The 21,475-nt window shown below is 37.7% G+C and overlaps 1 protein-coding gene across 1 annotated transcript in view; it reads right to left on the reverse strand.

Annotated features, from left to right (window-relative positions):
- The window catches only part of HAPLN1 (hyaluronan and proteoglycan link protein 1), a 64,953-nt gene extending 45,393 nt beyond the window's left edge, over positions 1-19,560 (reverse strand). The window contains exon 1 of the mRNA XM_011377741.2: positions 19,281-19,560. The gene's annotated coding sequence lies outside the window, so the exon portion shown is untranslated. The remainder of the gene's footprint in view (positions 1-19,280) is intronic.
- Positions 19,561-21,475: the final 1,915 nt, after the last annotated feature.

Here is a 21,475-nt window from a genome sequence, read left to right on the forward strand (position 1 = left end):
GATGAAGCTTACCAGCACCACGGAGAACTTTATTCAATGTTCTGTATTCAGATTTAGGTACATTTCTTTGTATAGACATTGTATTTACACAGCCAAAAATGCCATTTAGAATGAGCTTGCTGGAGGATTTGCAAAGTCTACAACAGGCGCATAGTTTATCTTATTTAAATTTGCTCACTCCACTAGTCATTTGTCCCAATTATTAGGCCTCTGTTTGTAGAAGATTTTCTTTTTCAAATGGCAGAATTAATTGGACTATCCCTTTTATTTGGGGTGGGTGGGTGGAGAGGGTTTGGGGTCACTAAATTTAGCCAAGGCCAACATTGAACATTCTGAGCACAAAAATGGTGACTATTTTCACTGTCAAATTGTTTGACAGACACAGCCAGGGTAGTAATGAAAGTCATAGTTATGGGCATCTGAGTACTGAAGATCACAAATACTATCAACCTGCCCTATGTTTCTCTGGAGGGGACAGCTGCCTAGATGGATATTTTTAAGGGCAGTGAAAAGCCTCACAACTGAAATATAATTTTTTTACTGTCAAGAAGAGTAAAAAGGAAAAAGGAGTCTCTGGAAGAGAATGGAGTGCCCACAAAAGCAACTTCAACTGCATTAGTATTTTGCCTAAGGCAAACTGTAATGGTGGGGATAATATCAAGAGACTACATAAGGGTGATTTCAGACCTGAAAAAATCAAATGTGTGAAATAAGGCTATGTAATGACCAATTTCAGAAATGGAAGAAGTTCTTTATTACATATCCACAGATTATTTTAAATTTAATATACACTGATTTCAATATAGAATGTAGTATGTGTATATCTATTTACATATAAAAATAAGCAAACCAAGTAGTTTACACACACACACACACACACACACACACACACACACACACACACACTCTTAAATACATACACATCTTTTTTAAATAAAGATCTCTCCCTTTGGATTTATATAAAATTTTTCCCTCTTAAAAGTCAGAGATAGAAATTTTATATGAATAAACAAAAACACTGAATTGCTATTCATTCTTTCTTAGCTTCAAAGTTAAAGGACGAATGTTATTTTAAATTTACAGCATTATTAGTTCACTACTTTCTTCGAAAGGCTATTTTTTAAAAAGACCACCCAGAAGTTTCAATGAATCAAGTAAGCAATCTTTACCTTACTTAAAAAGAAAGCCTGCATAGGACACATTCCTGGCATCAGTACGCTGTCATATCTGTTTGGGCTAGATATAATGGAAAGGATAATCTTAAATTTTGAAAATATCTTGGTTAATTTCTTTTTGCTCCATAAACAGCCAAAGTAAGAAAATAATTAAAAATCTTCAATACCTTTTTCAGAGAGATTGTTTCATAACTTGAGGTTTAGAAATGCCAAGAACAAATGAGCCACCCAAGGAGATCATAAAAGCCAAAGTAACAGATGTAGAAACCAGTTCTTAGTAGTGTGATGAATTTCCGAGTTTGGGGAAAATGTAAAATGTTATTCAAAGTGGAGCACTTAGGCCATGGAATTCTCATTACCTCTTGGTCATGGAACAAACATCTGTAAATGGGGACTTAAAGTTATTATTAAAACATTTTGAGGAATACGTTGGAATCTAGAATAAGGAAAATGTTGGGTAATTCATATTTAAAGCTAAGTAAATGCTATTCTCATAGATACCATTGTAACATTTTTTAGAGTTTATTAACATAGGTTTTATAAATCTAAAGAGTCACACATCTTTCTTTTCAAAAGAGGTCTTTTCATTTTTTCTTTCTCCTAAATTTGTGTGCCTATGATTTTCTCTTTAGAGGAAAGAATATCTGATATAATTTGGATATTGATAAAGAAGTTAAACATTATGTAGCTATTTATTAGATATTAGGCATGTTAATGTGAGTGATAACCAAATAAATTGTTTAAAATTACACTGCCTATATTATCGAAATAAGTCACATATTTTTATTATCCTAAGTTGTGTGTGTGTGTGTGTGTGTGTGTGTGTGTGTGTGTGTACTATTTTAGAGAAACTAGAAAAATAAAAGCAAAAAGATGAAAATAAAAACATCTAGAACTTCAATTTCTGATGAAGGGAGTAAGAAGAGCAGTATTTACTTTCACGTCTAAAACAACTAAAAAGAAAATGGACAAAATATAGAAAGAAATAGCACTCAAGATAGTGGACATCAGGCAAAGAACAGTAACATCTGATTAACTGGAAACAAGTGAAGTGCGCTCTGTGATTGTCCCAGCTTATTGCCTAAAGAAAGTTTTCAAGCTGCAGTGCAGGAATGGTACATACGCAGAACCTATTGGACAACTTGAGGGGATGGAGCCTCGAGTTCTGGAAATCCAAGGAAGCTAGAGATCACAGGGCAGAATAATGGCAAGGCATGGAGAGGAGAAGTGAAGAGAGGGAGACGAGTGGCACAATCAGGAGATTTATAGACTCTGCCCCCAGAATATTCATTTGGGCACTGATCAGTACATGTGGCTGAGGAATCTACCCAAGTCCAGGGAAGAATCATTCTCAAGGATTAGCAGTCAAATAGCACCGGCAATCAACCCTGTTTCTAAAAGCCAGAGTAGAAAACCCCATAATTCATGGGACATTGGTATAGGGTCTTAAGAAGAATCTTTACTTAGTAGTGGGAAAAAATTAATACTAAACTAAATGCAGCTCTGGTGCCACATAACAAAGCTTACAAGAATGATCTGTAAGAATCAGAATGTTTCTAAGTACCTAAACCACATCCCCAAACAAAGCATAATAAAATTTGTAGGAATAAAAAATATTCCACACGAAATAAGATAAAATTCAAATTTTACGGCACACAATAAAAAGCTACCAGCATGAAAAGAAACAGGAAAATACCCCCAAAAAATAATGGAGAGAAAAATCAATCAATAGACTGACCCAGAAATGAAACTTATGATAGAATTAGTACATACATTTGGCAAATACAATAAATAAAAATACTAAAATGCTATTATAACTATGTTCCAAATGCTCAAGAAGCTGGAATTATTGAACATGTTAAATAGAGGCACGGAAAAGACATTTACAAAAGACCCATATAAAACATTTAGAGATGAAAATAACAATGCCCAAGATGAAAAATTTACTGAATGAGATTAATGACAGTTTAGACAACACAGAAGATTAATGAACTTGAAGATGTTAAAATAGAAACTATCCAAAGTAAGACAAATAGAGGAAAAAAAAATACTGAAAAGTAAAAAGGAAAAGAGCATAATTCAACAGCAGGACAACTTTAAGTGGCCAAAGAAGTAGGTAATTAGAGCCTTCAAAGAAGAGGGAAGGAGTAGAAAGAAAATTTGAAGAAATAATGGCTGACAATTTTCAAATTTGTTGAAAACTCCAAACCCACAGATCCAAGAAGCTCTACAAATCTCAAGCACCAGAAACATTAAAGAAAATTAAAGCAAGGCCATAATAATGAAATTGCATAAAACCAGTGGAAAAGAGAAAATCTGGGGGGGAAAAAAAAGCCAGAGGTAAAAAGGTATGCTGTGTACAGAGGAACGAAGGTAAAGATTGAGCAGATTGCTTGTCTGAGACGATGCAAGCAAGGAGACAGTGGAGCAAGATCTTTGAAGTGCTGAAAGAAGATAACTGTCCACCTAGTCTTCTAGATACTACACATATCTCATCTCAGAAGTACCCTCTCCCCTCCCATAAGTTTGAGGTGGCACTTAACTGGCCTATAGCAAATCTATTACATTCATAGTTTAGAAGTGTTATCATTATTCAGGAGTTGCAGATTATTCATCTCTCATCCTTAGCATGAACATTGTCACGCTGGTGCAGGCAAGGAGGGATGACAGGGTCGGGGGTGTGTTTTTTTCCTAGAATATACAGTAATGTGAATTAAGATCAAATTTTGGAGGAGAGAAAAAAATGGCGTAGATGACAGAGGCTCTGTTCATCCCTCTGGCTACCAAATCAAAGTTGTGATGATAATAAGGAGCAGTAGCAAGGAAAAATCGCCTGGGATCCAGATGAATAAGCCATACAAGTCCACGAAATCACCCTGCAATGGCAGAGGGTAGGACAGGTTGAGTACACGGGGCTGCCTGGTCTCCAGCAGCTGAGTGAGACGGAGGCTGCAGCAGCAGCAGATGTCTCTTAAAGGGGCCGTGTCTGCGAGTGGATATTCGCGGTGACAGACCCACTCACACTGACCACCAGTGTCAATTTGAGTGCACGCAGGGGGCACCAGGGACTTACAGGAAGACTTTGTCGGAGTGAGGGTCCAAAGTAAAAAGGAAAAGAGCATAATTTTTATAGTCTTGGCACCTCGGTCTGTACAGAAGTGCCAGTGGTATCCACTGTTCCCTGTTGAGCCCTCCCCCATACCAGTGTGCTGGACACAGCACCGCCATAGCTGCCAGGTCATCAGACTGGATAACAAAGGTCGCTCCGGCCAGATGATTCCCTACCCTGCCTACCCCAAGTTGGGCCCTACCCAAGCCACATCCAGGTATATACTCAGTGGGTCAGGTGCTCCTTGCTGAGACCCGCACTGGTGGAGGCAGCTGGCCTCTGTTTCTGGTGTGGCCTTTTGAGGTAACTATAAGTACAGCATCTGTGGATTGCTTGCTGAATCTTAACAGGTGGCCCCAGAGGGGTAGAGACTGGGGCCAAGTTTGGCCTGCAGCTGAACCCCTCTCAGGACTGTGCCACTGGACACCTACTTCACAAAGGCACACTAATAAGACTGGGAGACTTAGGAGCTTTGCTTAGTACATGGAAACAGACACAGAAAGGCAGCCAAAATGGGAAGACAAAGAAACAGAAACCACATAAGAGAAGAGAACAGAGATCCAGATATAATGGAGTCAAGTAATCTAACAGATGCAGAGTTCAAAGCACTGGTTATAAAGATGCTCAATGATCTTTTGTGAAGTGTAGATAAATTCAGTGAAAACTTTAACAAAGAGATAAAAAACATAAAAATAGAAATGGAAATTATTAAAAGGAACCAGTCTGAAATGAAGAACACATTATCTGAGATGAGAAGTATATTAAATGGAATAAACAAAGGAATAAACAAAGTGAATAAAGAAGAGGATCAAATGTCTTATCTAGAGGACAGGAAAGCCAAGGACACTCAATCAGAATGGCAAGAAAAAAGATGCCAAGACTATAAAAATAATTTAAGGAGGATATAGGATGCTATTAAGGCTCCAAATATTCATCTAATCAGCTTAAGTGAAGAAAATCAAGATGTTGAACAGCTGTTTGAAGAAATAATGATGGAAAGCTTTCCTAACCTGGTGAAGGAAATGGACATAAAACCCCAAGAAGCTCAGAGAATCCCAAAAATAAAGAATCCAAGGGGCCCACACCAAGATACATCATAATTAAAATGCCAAAGTTTCAATACAAAGAAAAAATATTAAAAGCAGCAAGAGAAAAACAAATAATTACATATAAGTGAAAACCCATAAGACTGGCAGCTAATTTCTCAAAAGAAACTATGCAGGACAGAAGGGCTTGGCAAAAAATATTTGACAGGATGAAGAATAATTTATCCAGCAAAGCTATCATTTAGAGTTGAAGGACAGATAAAGAGCTTCCCAGACAAACATAAGCTAAAGGAATTTATCACCACCACGCCAGTATTACAGGAAATATTGGAGGGGCTTCTTTAAGAAGAAAAAAACATGTGTCAAAAACAGGAATAAAGAATGGTAACAACTACATTCCAATCAATAAGTATCTTAACTGGAAAAGAATTAAGTGCTCCAACCAAAAGATATTGTGGCTGAAAGGATAAGAAAACAAGACCCCTACATAGGAAAAGGAAGGGGATGTAAAAAATTGCTTTGATGGACCTAAAAGATATTTAAGTCAGACAGAAAGATAAACACTAGATGATTTCACTTATATGTGGAATCTAAGGAATAAAAAGAATAAACTAATCAAAAACGGACTCACAAATATAGTGGACAATTTGGTGTCAGACAGAGAGGAGGGAGTTTGGGAGCTGAGAGAATGGGGTGAAGGGCTAAAGAAGGACACATTAGTAGCTGATGGATGGTCACGGGAATGGGAAGCACAGCACAGGGAATGCAGTTAGCATTAATACATTGGCTAGGTGGAGGGTCAGGGGATGGAGGGTGCAATTGGGGGGATCGTTTTATGAACCAAGGTACTGTATACTTGAAATAAAAAAATTAAAAAATAAATTAAAAAAAGATCAAATTTTTCTTTATAAGTAAATTGGTATTTTCCTTTAATGTTTAGATCTCAAACACTCAAACTATTTTGTTTTACCTTTACAATTAATGCATTACCATTAATAACAACAGTTTAAGGATGTAGATATTTAATGATAGTACGATCTCTTCTCATTCCGCTCCCTGTCTTAAGATTACTTTGAAATAGTAACAATATGCAAGGCAATAAAGTCATGATAAATGAGTGCACATGATCAATGCCTTCTATTTACAAAATAAAGGTTTTCAACTCTGTATTGACATTTATTTTCCATTCCTTCGCTGCGCTAGTTATTTGTTTAATAAAACGAGACCTTTCCAGTGACAAAGACATTATCTAATTCATTTCTATAATTCTGTGAGCAAGATCAATCAAGAGGTTTGCTTTCCAGTCAGTTATTATAAATAAGGGTTTCCTCTTAGTCTTAGAATTTCAAGATTCAAAGCCTGCACATGGGCTATAAAGTTAATACTAAGTGATTGCAGTGTGGCTTGGAAGCTAGAATATATTAAATGATCTGCAGAGTGGAACTATGTTCCTAGAATAATAAAATTTTACAGAAACAAAATGATGTTTTGCACTTAGAAGTAAATTTTCCAACGATGAACTAGAGAAGATATTAAACATTCAATGTAGCTTTGCAGGGCAAAACTAGAACAAATGAATGGAAGTAAAGGAAGCTGATTTTGCACAATGTCAGGAAGAACTTTTTGGTAAGTATTCTAAAAGTGAAATGAATTACCCCGTGAAAAACATAGTACTTTCTGTCACTGCAGGTGTTGAATCAGATCAACAAACATTTGTCAATTACATTACACAAGGGATTCCTATAGTGGGTGGAAGCTTGGAACAGATCAGGTCTTTGAACTCTGTCCAAGCTTTGAGGTCAGTATTCTGAAGGACATCAGATGGATAAAACAATCTACTAACAAGGAGGCTCTAATTCAGTGAAAGACATATCAGCAATTAATTATAGTATAAGTACACGGAAAAGAATGCTCAGTAAAGTAATTGTGGTACAAATAATATTAAGAGAGAATTGAGAAGTAAGTGATGAATTCCAGGTAGTGGTACAATGAAAATTTGCCTGGATGATGTGTTATGTTAATGATCCTGGCATGAGCCCTGTTTCAGGTGAGAGGGATAAAGGGGGGAGGGATTGCTGCCTGAGAAAAGCGCATGAACAAAGAACTAGAGGACAGAACTGCTTGAATGTTTGGAAACAGAAGATAGATATTCTGGAGATTTTACTGATCAGCATCTTTGTGATAAATTTGCATTTACTTTAGCTACCAAGATCTGCCTTTCAGTGCCTTAAACAAATAGTTATAACATTGTAAAATACCCTGTATAAATCACAAACTTCTCAATAATTATATTAATTTCCTCTTTGTAATTTAAAATAATATCAGATAGTGATAAAGTTACAAAATTAAAGAAGCTTCTTCCCTCAAACAGAAAAAAAAAAAATAATGTTTCAAGTCATATACCTGGTTTGAGTCTACTCACAGATCCACTGAACTTCACAAATAACAGTAAAATGCATTTTATGGTTTTAGCAGTGCTTCATTGAATTCTTTCTTTGAATTATTATTTTTAGAATGTTTTTCTGAGTGATTGGTGTTTACACTTTCCACTTCTTGAAATACGAGGTATCCAAGATTAAAAATAATAACCTTAGTGATAAAGATGGATATGAATCTCTCAACTGCTTCCAGAATATTTTCTAGATAGCAATAAGCCTGTATAACATCTGGAAACAGATTGCAGAAACTGAATCACCACTAAAATTTATTTCAGTCCAGCTCCTTCAGAGAACTAGGAACACTGAGATCCCTCCAGGCTTGAAGACTGTGCTCTCTCAAAGAAAGTGGAGTGAGCAGAGAATATCTACTCAATACAGTCAAGCCAACCTGCTGATTTTTGTCATATTCTAAAGTGGAAAGAAAAGCAAAATTTCCCACTAGTAGATTTTACTACTTCTTAGCTTTGTGTTTCTGGAAACTTTTAAGAGTTTCTGTTTTTGTCAGCAGATTTTCTATACCATTTCTTGGTATGGATTTTTTATTTTTTGGTATGTATCCTGTTGGGTCTGTTGTGCTTCTTGAATCTGTGACGTGGACAGTCACAAGCTATTATTTCTAAAAGATTGTTTCTGCTCCGTTTGCTGTTTCTCATTTTGGGATGCTACTATTTGTATTCCATATACTACCTTTGACTCCTCTGCCCCACCCAGTATCTTTCTTCCTTTTTCTGTCAGATTTTAGTCTGGTTATCTTTTCTGGCCTATTTTCCAGCTTACTAATCATCTCTTCAATGTGTCTAAACTTTTCATAAACTTATGTATTAAGTTTTAAATTTTAGTTATTACATTTCCTCAGTTCTAGAATTTCTACTTCTTTGGTAAAATTCTCTTAGAATCTAATTTCATAACATAAAATATGGATCTGATAACATTAATATTTAGATCTCCTACTGACCCGTTTCTATTTTCTGTTCTTTTGTCTTTTTTTTTGGTCATTTGATTCTGTCAGCTGGTATGCTGGGTAATTTAGATGAGGAGATCCTTATAACCTTGCAAATAATACTAAATAATTTGGGCTAAATTTTCACAGCAATAGAAAGGCATCGAAGGGCTTAAGCAGGCAAATATGTCCAGATTTACACTTTAGACAGATTACTCCAGCTTCAATGTGGGAGAATGCATTAGAAAGCAACAAGTCTGGAGATGCAGAGACCAGTGGGTAAGGTTTACAGGACTTCAGGCAAGAGTGGATAGTGACAAATGGCAGGGTTTATGCTAACGAAGATAGAAGTGTATATATTCAAAAAATATTTACGGGATAGAATCAACATGATGATTCTATCATGTTTCTGTTTCTGGATACTAAGTGGAGAGAAATGGCACCATTTACTAAACTAGATAAAATTGGAGAAGTTCAAATTCGGGAGAAAGAAAAGCTGTTCATTTGGGACCTGTGAAGTTCGAGATGTTCGTTAGACTGCCTAGTTATGAGACGTTTGTGGTTTGGACACTCAGGAGAAAATTCCAGGGCAGATATAGCAATCTGGGAGTCAAGGGCACACAGGTGGCAGTGTGTTTAATGCAGAGGAGTATATGAATTCACACGGAGAAAACCAAGAGTGAGGGCAAGGCGTCCCGGGCTATTAGAATACAGGCTGCTAAGGGCTAGGTAGACTTCTCCTCAGAAGCCTGAATTGGAGACGAAGATGGAGTAATCAAAGAAGTCAATGGAAAACTAGCAGAGTGTGATGTCACAGAAGCCAAGGGTAGAGATTATTGTGAAGGGAGCATGGTCACCAGCATTTAATGCCACCTAGAAAACATATTGAAAGAAAATCATTGGTGACTCTGATGAGGAGCGTTTCAGTGGAGAAGATGAGGGAGAAAGCACATTGCAGTAAGCTGAGGGGTGGAGGGGGTGAGGGCGTAGAGAGTAAGCACAGTAAGTTTATGAAACCTGGCTCTGATGGGAAGGAGAAAGATTGGTAGGATAGAATGTATGTGAGAGTAGGAAAGTTGTATATTTTTAAGACAAAAAAAATTGACCATGATTAAATGCCAATAGGGTGGGAGAGGTTGAAAACACAGGAGAGAAAAAAGCTCATTGACAAGGAATGTTTTTGAGAACACAAAGGATAAAGGATCTAGAGCTCAGGGGGCAATATCTGCCTTAGACTCTTAGAAGTAAAAGAGACCTTTTTTTCTCCCCTAATAGAAGGGAAAAAAGAGAATATATGGGGATGCTAGTCATCGGGGACTAGTTTGGGTGGCCATACAGTGAGTTCTTTACAGAGGTCTTCTATTTTCAGTATGAATTAGGGAGGCTTGGGCATCTGCTACAGGGAGGTCAAGAAGCAAAAAAACTTTTAAGAAATATGGTAGAACTGCCACACAGCATCAAAGATCCAGATAAAGTCAGATACCATGAAGTTGTAGAGTGGTCCCATTTTATGCAGTGATACGAATTTTTCCTAACAGTTCTCAGTAGTTGGGAGCAAATGTGAATTAAGTGAACAGCTATATTTATCCTAAAAAGGATTTTTAGTAGGTAGATCCCTCTGCAGACAACAAGACAAAGACATTGAAAATGTCAGCAAACATAATAGAGAAGAAAATGAAGATGAAAGGAGCAAATAGGTAGAAGGAATATAGGAAGTCTAATATAGAGGTTTCAGCTCAGTTCGATGAACCAGTAGTCTGTAACTGCAAATTTTTTAGTTCAGGTGATTGAGATTATGATGATTTTTAACTTATATATAAGAAGACTAGTTTGCTTGGTTTTTATCTCCTTAGCTAGAATAATCAGTAAGGCACCCATTTCACTTTCAAAAGCATTCTGGTTTGGATAATAAGTTATATGGTCTTGGTATCCACATATTAATTACACAGACGAGGCATGGTAGAAGGGAGATAATAAGTTCAATTTTGGACATTTTGAGTTCAAGTTTATGGGAAATTTAGGTTAAAAAGTCAAGTAAACTGAACATATATTCAGATACAACCCAAATTCACCAGGGGTTAATACAGTATTAAATGATTTATAATTTAGTAATTATTTCAAGAATGCTATACTAATTTGCAGACAGTATATTAAACTCCTAGAAAATATTTGCACTGGATAGTTGAGAGCCATTTATTAATATTAAAATATATGATATGTTGGGATAAAATAAAAAATATTAATCACGCAAGGAATAATTTTAACATTGATCAAATTGTCAATCTGATATAACAAGTGAATGGACAGAATTAAATTGTCATACCTCAAAACATCACAAGGTGGCAGCACAACTACAATGTAACAAGGGAAAAGATCTCTCAGATATTCTACAATTAAAATATTTGTGAATTTATGCCTGTTGTACATTATTTATATCTTTCTGAATGTATGCTCTTTCATTTAAAAATATTTGTTTTACTATTATTGCTAACTTAAGGTGAAAATTAAAAGTTTAATTTTTTAACATACACTATTTAAAAATATTTTACATAGACTAAAAAAAATGATCATTAATATACATTTATGATATTCATAAGATAGCTATTAGTATATAGGGTATGTAACACCATAGTTATGTTTTATAAGTTTTCATCTTGATTGGTATATTGTAGTTAGATAATTTTATTTAGTGCATTTATCTCACTAGTGACAACAAATTCAGTAACTTCATTTGTTGACCTTTAGTAGGAAAGTGTTTAGAAGTCTAATGGAGAAATTCTTGTTTGCCATATTCTAGTTATAGAAATTTTAAGGGAGGTAAAGTTATCACATTTAGCCAATAGAAAATACAGGATATCCAGTTAAATATAAACTTCGGATAGACAGTAAATAATCTCTTTGGCATAAGGATGTACCATCTAATATTTGGAATATACTTAAACTAAAAATTATTCCATTATTCATTGTATTTTGCAACTTTAGTGGAGGACGGGATGTGGTGGGAGGGAGAATTAGAGAAAAAAAAAAATAAGTTGTTGAGAAAATCAGTAATCTAAGATTCTGGTCTCCAAATCTGACCTAGATTTAGAAGTCTTCAGGATCAAGGAACTAGGAAAAGAATTCTAAATGAACCCTAACTACTCTGCATTCTGTGGTGAACTCGTTTATATGTTAAGCTAAACAACATGGGTTGACGTTAATCAAGTTCTCTGGTGAATTACCATCTACACCACACATTGATTACTGATATTTAAACAACAAAATGCAACAACATATATTTAACGCTAGCTCAGTACTGGGCAAAATTGAATAAATAACTACAATTCAGGCATTTTTAGATCTTACTCAGGTTCAGGGTTATCATTATGAAAATCTATCATTAGAGCATCAAGGCTTGGAAATGACATTTTAATTTAATTCAACAAACATGTCTGGCACCTTCTACATGCAGAAGACTAAGACTGTGAGATATAAGGATTAATAAAACCGGTGTAGGCCAACTCAGTGGACATTGACAGTTGATAAAATAAAAGTTAAAATGATGCAAAAATAATGACAAACTCATTCTTACCAATTTCTTCCTGGGTTTTAGTTCTTGGTCCACTGTTCTCCCTTTGTTCTTCCCTGAGATGATCTCCTTTTCTCTTCCATATGATTTTCAGCTCTCGTTTGATACCAAAGACTTCCAAATCTATTTCTAGCCATGACCTCTCCCCTGTGCTTATGGTATGTTCATTTAGCTCTGGTTCCTGGCTGCCTCAAAGGCACTTCCAAAGTCAGACTAACCATTTTCTCCCAGAAATTATTATTTTTCCTTTATTCCCAAGTTTAGTCACTAGCATCTCTCTTTGTGTTATTGTCCACTCTTGAAACATTCACACTATCTGTGACTTCTCTCCCCCATGCAATCAATGTGCCTTATTAGATTGTGCCCAGGCTGTTCCAAGGCCTCTCTACACTCATTTCTTGCCTCCCTAAAGTCCCGCCTTCCCTAAATTTAGAGATTTACTGAAATTGTCAATTAATTTTATTTACATTATTAATTTTACATCAAGTACTATTATTAGTTAAACCTGAGAAGAGTTTATGAGTTTAATGACATTGAACGATAGGAAGAAGACTAATGAGGAAATCAAGACAGAGTCAGGGAATGGCCTGGGCTTGGGAGGTGTTCACACATCCGAAATGTAGGTACTTGGGAGAGAAGGCAGGGAGACCTCCGAAGCCTCACTTTCAGCACTGTCCTGGGCACTGACAGCAGCAACAGTAAGCATTTATAGGGCACCTACTGAATGTCAGGCATTTATATCCTCTAGAGAGGTGAATGCAGGCCAATGTTCCCTCTCTTTTAGGCCATCGGGGAGAAGGGGAAAGAAACCAACACACTCAATCTGGGCCATCAGTCCTAGCAGTTTAAAAAATAGAGAGCACATCTGTATGTTCGAACATCAGATCAGTATCCTGCAGGAGAACCAAACTATGGTGGCATAATCAAAGGAGTGGAATCGAAGAGAACATAAATAAACCAGAAACAGCTAACGAAACACAACCATCATCATGCCATATGGTAACTAAACAAAAAATGGGAAGAAATTTAAGCAAATAACCCTGATTAGTGTTACTATTATAAAGCCAAAACAAATTTTCACTGTTTCTTTTTCTGCAGTTAGTTTTCCAGAATCTATAATCGCCATCGATGTCAAAATTTCTCTGAAACCAATTGCAGTTAAGTACCTGACCACATATTTTAAAAAGATATTGGCTTTGACTCGTATTTTCAACATGATGGCTAATTCCTATGTTTGCCTCGTGCGCATCTCTTTCTCCTTTTGCCCCTTGACTTGGAGGAATTCTTGGACTGTATATGTGGATTCTCACTGCTCCCTCCTTCTAGAGCCAGAAATTTGGGGTGTCATAAGGGCTCAAAAGTAGAACAGAATAAGCTGTAGGTGCTCTACCTGTTCAGGGGCAGCAACCCAAGCATGGTAATGAAGGGCTGAGAAGACCTGGACTAGGTTGTGGCAAAGTGAACAGAAGGGTTCAAAGAAATGGGCTTGGATGGCCCTTGTGGTTGGGGAGGGGAGACTCAGTCTGGGTAAAGCTCTGGGGGGCCGGTGGGAAGACAGGTTGATCAGGCTCAGCTAAAAGGAGCCAGTGATTAACAGGACCCAAGGTCCATCAAGTTTCTGGAAACAGGCCTTGAGGGAATCCCTTTGGACTCAGGCTGGAGTGGGGATCACTGAGAGTTTGAAGACCATGGAAGACTAAATCAGTGTAATTACATCCTTTGGTGTAAAGGATGTCAAGGCCTTCAGATATTTGAAATTCTTTTTACAGAAAACAAAACATTTACTTTGAAGAGATAAAAGGCTTGAAATGTAAATGCCTGAGTGAAACTCATTCACACTTAGGGGTAATCACTCGGTCAAGAAATCAATAAACCACAGAAGTATCAGATCTTTTGGGTTGAAGGGTGGAGAACAGGAGTTTCAGTTTATGAGGTGGGGTGGGGAGAAGTTTAGATAAGTACAAAGGAAAAAGACCCAGGAGACTGGGAAGGCAAACTGCACCTACTTGGCAAATTTTACTAGTGATTCATGACGTGCCTTCCATCTGTCTTCCCCACTAGCTTGAGAACTTCACAAGCCAATCGCTCTGCTGCATCCCCCAGCATGGTGCCTGTGGCAACCGGTAAGCACTAAATCATTCTGGGCTCAATCTGAATTTTAGCTGCAAACCTGTGGACAGCAACTGTGGGCAAATGATTTTTTGCTTTTCCTGTCCATCCGAGTAGACAAATACTTGGCCTCCTGGGGTTCTGGAGTATCAGAGCTACCCTCCCAGGCCCATCTGTGCCCACACAACCAAGAAACAAAGCTCTTATCCACTCAGCTAGGAGATGGCAAACAAGGGAAAATGATTTTAAAGATGCGTGCTCAATAATCTCTTAATACGAAAACTATGAGGCTAGAACTTTTCGGTTGTTTCTGTTACTCAAAGTGTATCTCAGGAACTTATAACATTTTGATTTGTTACTATTAATTTTGACTTTCTGATTTTTTTTAGAACAAATTTTCATGGTATAAAGTGAGGACCCAGCATGTAGTGACTGGCAAATAGCAAGTATTCAGTAATTATTTGTTGAAGGAGCAAATGGAAGCATGAATGGTGAAATGCAATAATCCCCAAATTCAAAATAAAAGAGTCAAAATGAGAAAAATTCACATAGCACAGGTGGAAATGGTGCCAAGATATTATCCATAAAATTTTGTGAAAAGTTTAACAAAAATCAGAATCTGAATGTATTTAACTTAATTGGATTTTATTTAATACTGTAAATGTAGTTGGAATACAGTAACCAATCAAGTAAATTGTGTTCTTTGGACAAAAGGGGAAATTTCTGTTGCTTTGTAAGACTGAGAACCGATCCCTGAACGTTAGTATGTTTTCTAAGTGATTTTTGCTCTGTAAGTTTGCTTTGTTATTTTTGTTTTGCTTTGTTTTGCAAAGCCCCCTGACCCTCTAGCAGTAACCCCATTTCAGGTATCACTCTCTCACCCCCTGTTAAGCTATAGAACAGTGAATAGAAGCTCAAAATAGTCCAGCGACATTTGGTATTTTAAACAAATCCTGGCTTTAATCTGAACATAACTAAGAGCTCTTCAATACCAGCCAGCCCCCTGCTGGTCTCCATCACCAGGAGAAGCCATTATGTGGAGCTACTACAATATAGCCAAGAACCCAGTAGCATCAGACCATTTCAGAGAGCTTGCTGTTCTCTCTTATAAAGTTTGTTCTTGAATAGTATCATTAAATCATCTGAAATCATGAAAACTTCTTGTAACAATTTTCCATTCCATGACTAAATGTCTACTTTCGGACCTCTGACTTTTAGGCAATCTCTCACTAGCTCTTTCACTAGAGCGAGTCTGTGAATCATTCTAAATCACAAGGAGGATCAGATGAAATTGTCAACAGAATGTCTTGCTTCCGGTGGATAATGACTTATTGGAAATACAAATTAAGATAATATGCTTTATTTTGCATGGTTGTTAGTGTTTCCAGCCATCACCTCTGATCAATTCAGGCTATAATTTTGCAGCATTAATGAAAAAAGACTTAACGAGCTGCCCTTTTTCTTTCGCCATGTAGGTCTCACTGCTGTACACAAAACCAAAGTTCCCTAAATAGAAAACTTCCATTCCACACCAGCAGGCCTAACTCGATTTGTGGGTTATAGCTCAGCGAATAACAGATTAATCATTTTTTTTTTTTTTCTGTCTGAGGTATTTTACCTTCCAATCTGAATTTTGGAACTTGTCTTGATTAATGCTGATGTGCTGAACACGGTTGCTGTTAAGTCATACATCTTGCAAAGAGCCAATTTGAGCAATAATTCGTATATCTCCTAGAGAAAAGTTTTTCGAAACTCTCAAGTGCAATGTTCTGATGAATTAATCTTCTGTGACAACCTGATGCTTCTTTGAAACACTGGCTTTTCTTATGATTGTTCTTGTCTAGGACTTTTTTTTTTTTTTTCTATTATGTCAACTTAATGGATGCAACATTTCTACTTCAAGACTACAGATAAACAACAGGTATAGAAGAAGTTGTTCTATGTGATAATTATTAGAATTTGAAAGCAATCTTTTGTAAAAAATACCTCACTATCCAAAAGCGATTTTTACTATTATCTTTGTATATTAAAGGAAAAATTAAAGAATATGTAATAATACATGCTAGTATCTGTGTGCTAACCTTTTAAGCTAGGAATTATTTACTCTTGAGATTTATTTCCAATTGAAAAAACAGTGATTCAAGAATCAAACTCTCCACACTCTTTTTTGAACTAGGCCATGACTTCTCTGTAAAAATCAAATCTTATATTAGAAGCAAGTTATGGCTATTAAACTGTATTTTCATGGACGCAGAAAGTTGACGGTAAATTACCCAGTAAAGAGTAAACTGATTTTAAATGTAACCACCAGGAATTTAATCAACTGTTAAGTGGTGCCTTGACTTTTAAATTATATAAAAGTCACTTGCTGTATTTTCTACTCTGAGTACCTACTCCAGTGTCTTGGTGTGTAGTTAGAGTTCAATGTCAACAGAATGGAAATCTCCGAATTTTTTAATGACTGGTGAGAAAGCTTTCTTTGACTCATCCACTAGGTGGCACCTAGGGACCGTGCTTTACACACTTAACTGTCACAGACCCTCCCATTCATGGTGTAAATAAAGAGCTGCATTATTAATTTAGACCATCACGTCCACTCTACGCCTCATATTTATTTAACCAGCTGCTTCCTCTAATCCCCCTTACACACTATTGATTAAAATCCTAAGAATATTCAAGTTTCCAGTCCTCCCCATTTCCCCCTAACTACATTTTGCTACCTTAAAAAAACCGACTATGTTTAAATAACATGTACAGAGTACCATAGTTACTAATAATGAATCCAGACTATCGGAAAATTAACTAGAGGCAACAATAGACTGTAAAGTAAAAGTTATTTTCAAATTTGCTTTGCATTTATTGCATTGGAATTCTAATTGGTGGAATACCATTATCTTAAAAATGTAATCCGGAAAATAAAACATGCAAGGGGCAAAAGAAATGAGAGCAAAGCTAGTACTAGTATTTTCTGAAAAGAAGAGTTATTTTCTGACTTTGATTCTTGTTTATCTTTTCAAAGATGAAGCACAGTGCTACCTAAAGGTTCAAAGACTTCTTCAACTACTCAGAAAATGCCAATATTCCACACCCAGGGTGCTAAAAAGGCAGGTCTGTTTAGCAGACCATCTACTCATACTCTGTATACTCCAAATGTATTTATCCTGGATGTGTTACTTGCTCCCAGAGGAAGGAAAAGGAAGTGAAACCACTAGAGATATAATGAATTGATTCTTCTCTGTGAAAGTCTCTTCAGTACTTCTAAATTATAGCGTCAGTCATTCCTCTAAGAGACAGAGCCTTGCTAACAATAAATAACTCACTTTATAAGAACATGATATTCCTCTCTTTCTTGTTTCTCATAGAAAGCCCAGCCAGGACTTCTGAACACTCCTATCTGAAATACTGGACTCAGGGTATGCTCTTCCTGGGGACCAGGAGTCTCAACAGGCTGTTGCTTTTCTCTTATTCATTTAGTTAAATTTAAGCAAAATTACTTGTCCTTATCTAGTTTTCCTATTTTTAAGCTGTTTCCAATTTTGTGAAAGCAGTTACCCAAAATGTAAAGTCATTCTCTTAGCTTAAACAATTAAATTAATAAGAACAGATAGCCCAATAGTAACTAGAGACTAAAACTTAAATGTTCAACAGGCCTTTGGCATAACTTCTATTTTAATAAATGGAAGGAAAAACTTCTTTATTGGTGAAATAAATGAATGTAAAGTTAAAACTGATGTAAAGATTAAGAAATATTACATTAAACGTTATCCAAAGAGAACTACGATGATACATTTTTGGTAGAACAATATTCCCATTTTATGATCCATTAGAATATTGAAGTCAGTGAAGTATGTATAAAATTACTGCAAATTTAGTACACTGAAATAATCACAGAAATGGTTACCAGAAACTACATTTGTAGTGAATAAATATTACATTTCACTTAGAAATTAATTCACAGGCTTTATTTCTCAAGAACCGTTAGCTTCCAAGAAGCCAGCCAGTATGTTTGATTTTATGACATCACGCTGGAACATGTACAGAAACACTTTCCACCCTAAAAATTCCCAACTGTACTGACCACTTTGTGTATTTTTTCCAGTGATAAATGAAAATAACTTATTTGCAAAACAATAAACCATCTTATTTTGAACACAACAGTTATATTCAATGGAAGAAAACAACTTCATTTAAGCCCCCAAAGAGTTCAGATTTGCTTAGGGTGGTGAACAGTTTCAACATATAAATAATTCCTTTAACCAACTTTAAAAAATAACCTTAACGACTATGACAAAAATTTTTTCAGCACATTAAAATTATCCACCAACGTGATTATGTATATGAAATGCATCATAATTCTATTATCTTAATTTCAGTTAACAGAAGCCTGGACCAAAATCAGTAATATTTCAAAGGTGATCAATCTAACAGGTATTATCTATGATTACAGTAGCTTTCTTTTTTTCACACAAACCTATATAGTCCCTAAAACAAAATTCATAAATCTGGAATGGACAGTCCCATTCCTAAGCATTTCTTTCAGCCTATTCTATTCTTTTTTTTTTCATCTCAGGTGTTATAAAAATGCCTGTTGAAGCACAGATGGAAAAGCTATCGCTTAGAAACCATGCATTTACCAGATTTATTGTAGCACATGCAAAAGCCAGGATAGTAGAGTTAGTCCTTGCCCTGTTTCTAGACTGAGCTCGTTTATTGCAATACAGTGTTTAATCTGACAATATGAATCCTAAAGAAAGTTGAGATGTTATGTTAAACTCAAAAGAAAATTAAAGAAAATCTGCTTTAACGTATACATATATCATGATATGCATTGCTTTCTGAAATGTTAAAAACATCAAGGTTTGATGGAAATAGTAAAAAATTTGTGGAAGTTTTACCTTGTCCCGAAATCCAGAAGTTCAGATGCTCTCAAGTCTTGCTGAAGTTGGAGCTGGAGATCAAGTGAAGCTAGAGCTCTTTGCCCTCACCTTAAGTTTGTCTCTGGGCAAGTGTGTGTGCGCGGGTGTAAGTGTGTGTGCGCGCAGAATGTCTCTTTGTGGCACTGGATGGCAGAGGTCCTGGTCTTGGGAAGAAGGAGGCACTTTCTCACCATGAGCAGAAGAAAAGCAAAGCGTCACCAGGAAAGTTCTCCTCCCAGATCCCCTAATTACAGCCTAACGTGCACTTCATGCAAACTTCAGAGAAGGGAGGGGCAGCTCTATGCCCCGACCTTGTGAAACAGCAGCTCTTAGATGACTTTCCCTTCTGCTCAGATCCCGTAAGGGGAAAGCGGCAGCTACAATCACGAGCCCCTACCCACACCACACCTCCTGCACCCTAGGGTGTGTCTAGAGAGGCTGGGGCAAGGGATCTGTGGAATGATCGTGGGCCAGCAGTGTGAGGCAGACACACCAGGACAGTGAATTTTCACTTTGCTGTTCAGCCTGTGCTTGAAAGGAAAATCCAACGGTAGGAAAGGTCCTGGCTTTCCTGCTTCCCTCTCCCCATAGTAAATCCACAGTAACCAGGTAGAGGCAATTATGACGACAGCACATAAAGCTTCCAAAACTGGAGGTGCCCTTCCACCTAAATTGCCAGAAGCATATTTTCTTTCTTTCTTTCTTTTTTTACTGGACTCGGTATCAATATTGGGTTTGAACCTCCGTTAACAAACAATCGCTATTGTACTCCTGGATGATAGAGCTCAAAAAACCTGGATTTATTTATGGAGTAAGGAATGCGAGGGGCGGACGGGATGGGTGGAGCTGGCTTATAGATTCATACCCAGGATTAGAACCAGATGGGCACAGGGCGCTTGCAGACACACACACACCCACACCCACCCACCCTAAAATAACCACTGGGGAAGATGCTGGAGACACGCGGGAAAACGCCTCCTGAACAAATAGACATTTATTTATAACTCTTGGGAGAGTATATAGGTCCATTGATTCCCGCCTTGAGTAACCAAGGGTTTTGGAGAGGAAATGGCTTCATATTTCAATAACAGAGCCACCTTTGATGAAGCCTAGGAGGGGAAAAAAGAAACACACCGCAGGAAGCAAACGGCTGTTGAAGCAGCCGGGAGGAGAGAGCGGACTGGCCTGGGGATGAGGACAAGCAAACAAGCCCGAGGGGGCCCTAGCCAGGGAGGAGGCGAGACGCTGGCTGGCGGGCGGGAGAGGCGGGAGGTTTCGGGGGGAGTGCAGGGCACCGCGGGCACGTGGCGCTGGGAAGTCCAGGGACTAGCGAGCGCGCCCCCGGCTCTCACCAGCCGTTCTAGAGCAGGCACAAACCCCACGGGGGTCATCACAACTGCCGCTGCTGGGGCGCTGGTCGGGCAGGGGGACCGGTGGGGTAGGGAGCCTGGTGGGCCAGAGAACTGATGATGGAGCGTTGGATTGACCGGGCAGGGGTTCTCGTGGCAGAAGAGCTAGTAGGGGAGGGGCGTCAGTGGGACAGGGGCGCAGGTGAGTTACGCCGACCAGTGAGGCATGGACGCCGATGGGGAAGGTGACTTGTGGGACAGGTGAGCTAGTGAGGCCGGGGGGTCAGGTGAGGCAGGGGCGCTCAGGGATCAGGCACGCGATCGGAGCTGTGCGGAAGGCGGCGAGAGGCGCTATTGTCTTAAAGATAAATCCAAATCCGCGGAGGCGGCTTCCTCTTTGGAGAGAGGCGGGAAGGAGATTAAAAAAAAAAAAAAAACCTTCCACTTTTTCTTGACCTATCTCACCATTTCATGCGCCCAGGTTTGCCCTTGCCATTCGAGTCTTTGGTAATTTAACATGTGCCTCTTGGAAAGATTTTATTCCAGACAAATCAAACACTCAACAAACCCTCACTGAATGAAGACAGTTATATTCAAAATGAAATAATTAAAAACGAATCCGCCAACAGGCAGTTCAACACCTTCCTTGTAATTTCAAAACCCGAGCAAGATGCCTCTTTTCATTTTTTTCTGTTTCTTCCCACAGGCCGCTGAAGGTTTCGCAATTTTATGTCGTTAATTTCGTGGCTATTGAGACGGCTGTTACACTGTAGGCCCCCATATTAACTGCCAGTACAAGTAAGATACATTTCTGCTTTTTAACTA

This window comes from Pteropus vampyrus, unplaced genomic scaffold, assembly GCF_000151845.1.
Source record: "Pteropus vampyrus isolate Shadow unplaced genomic scaffold, Pvam_2.0 Scaffold11, whole genome shotgun sequence".
Lineage (NCBI taxonomy): Eukaryota > Metazoa > Chordata > Mammalia > Chiroptera > Pteropodidae > Pteropus > Pteropus vampyrus.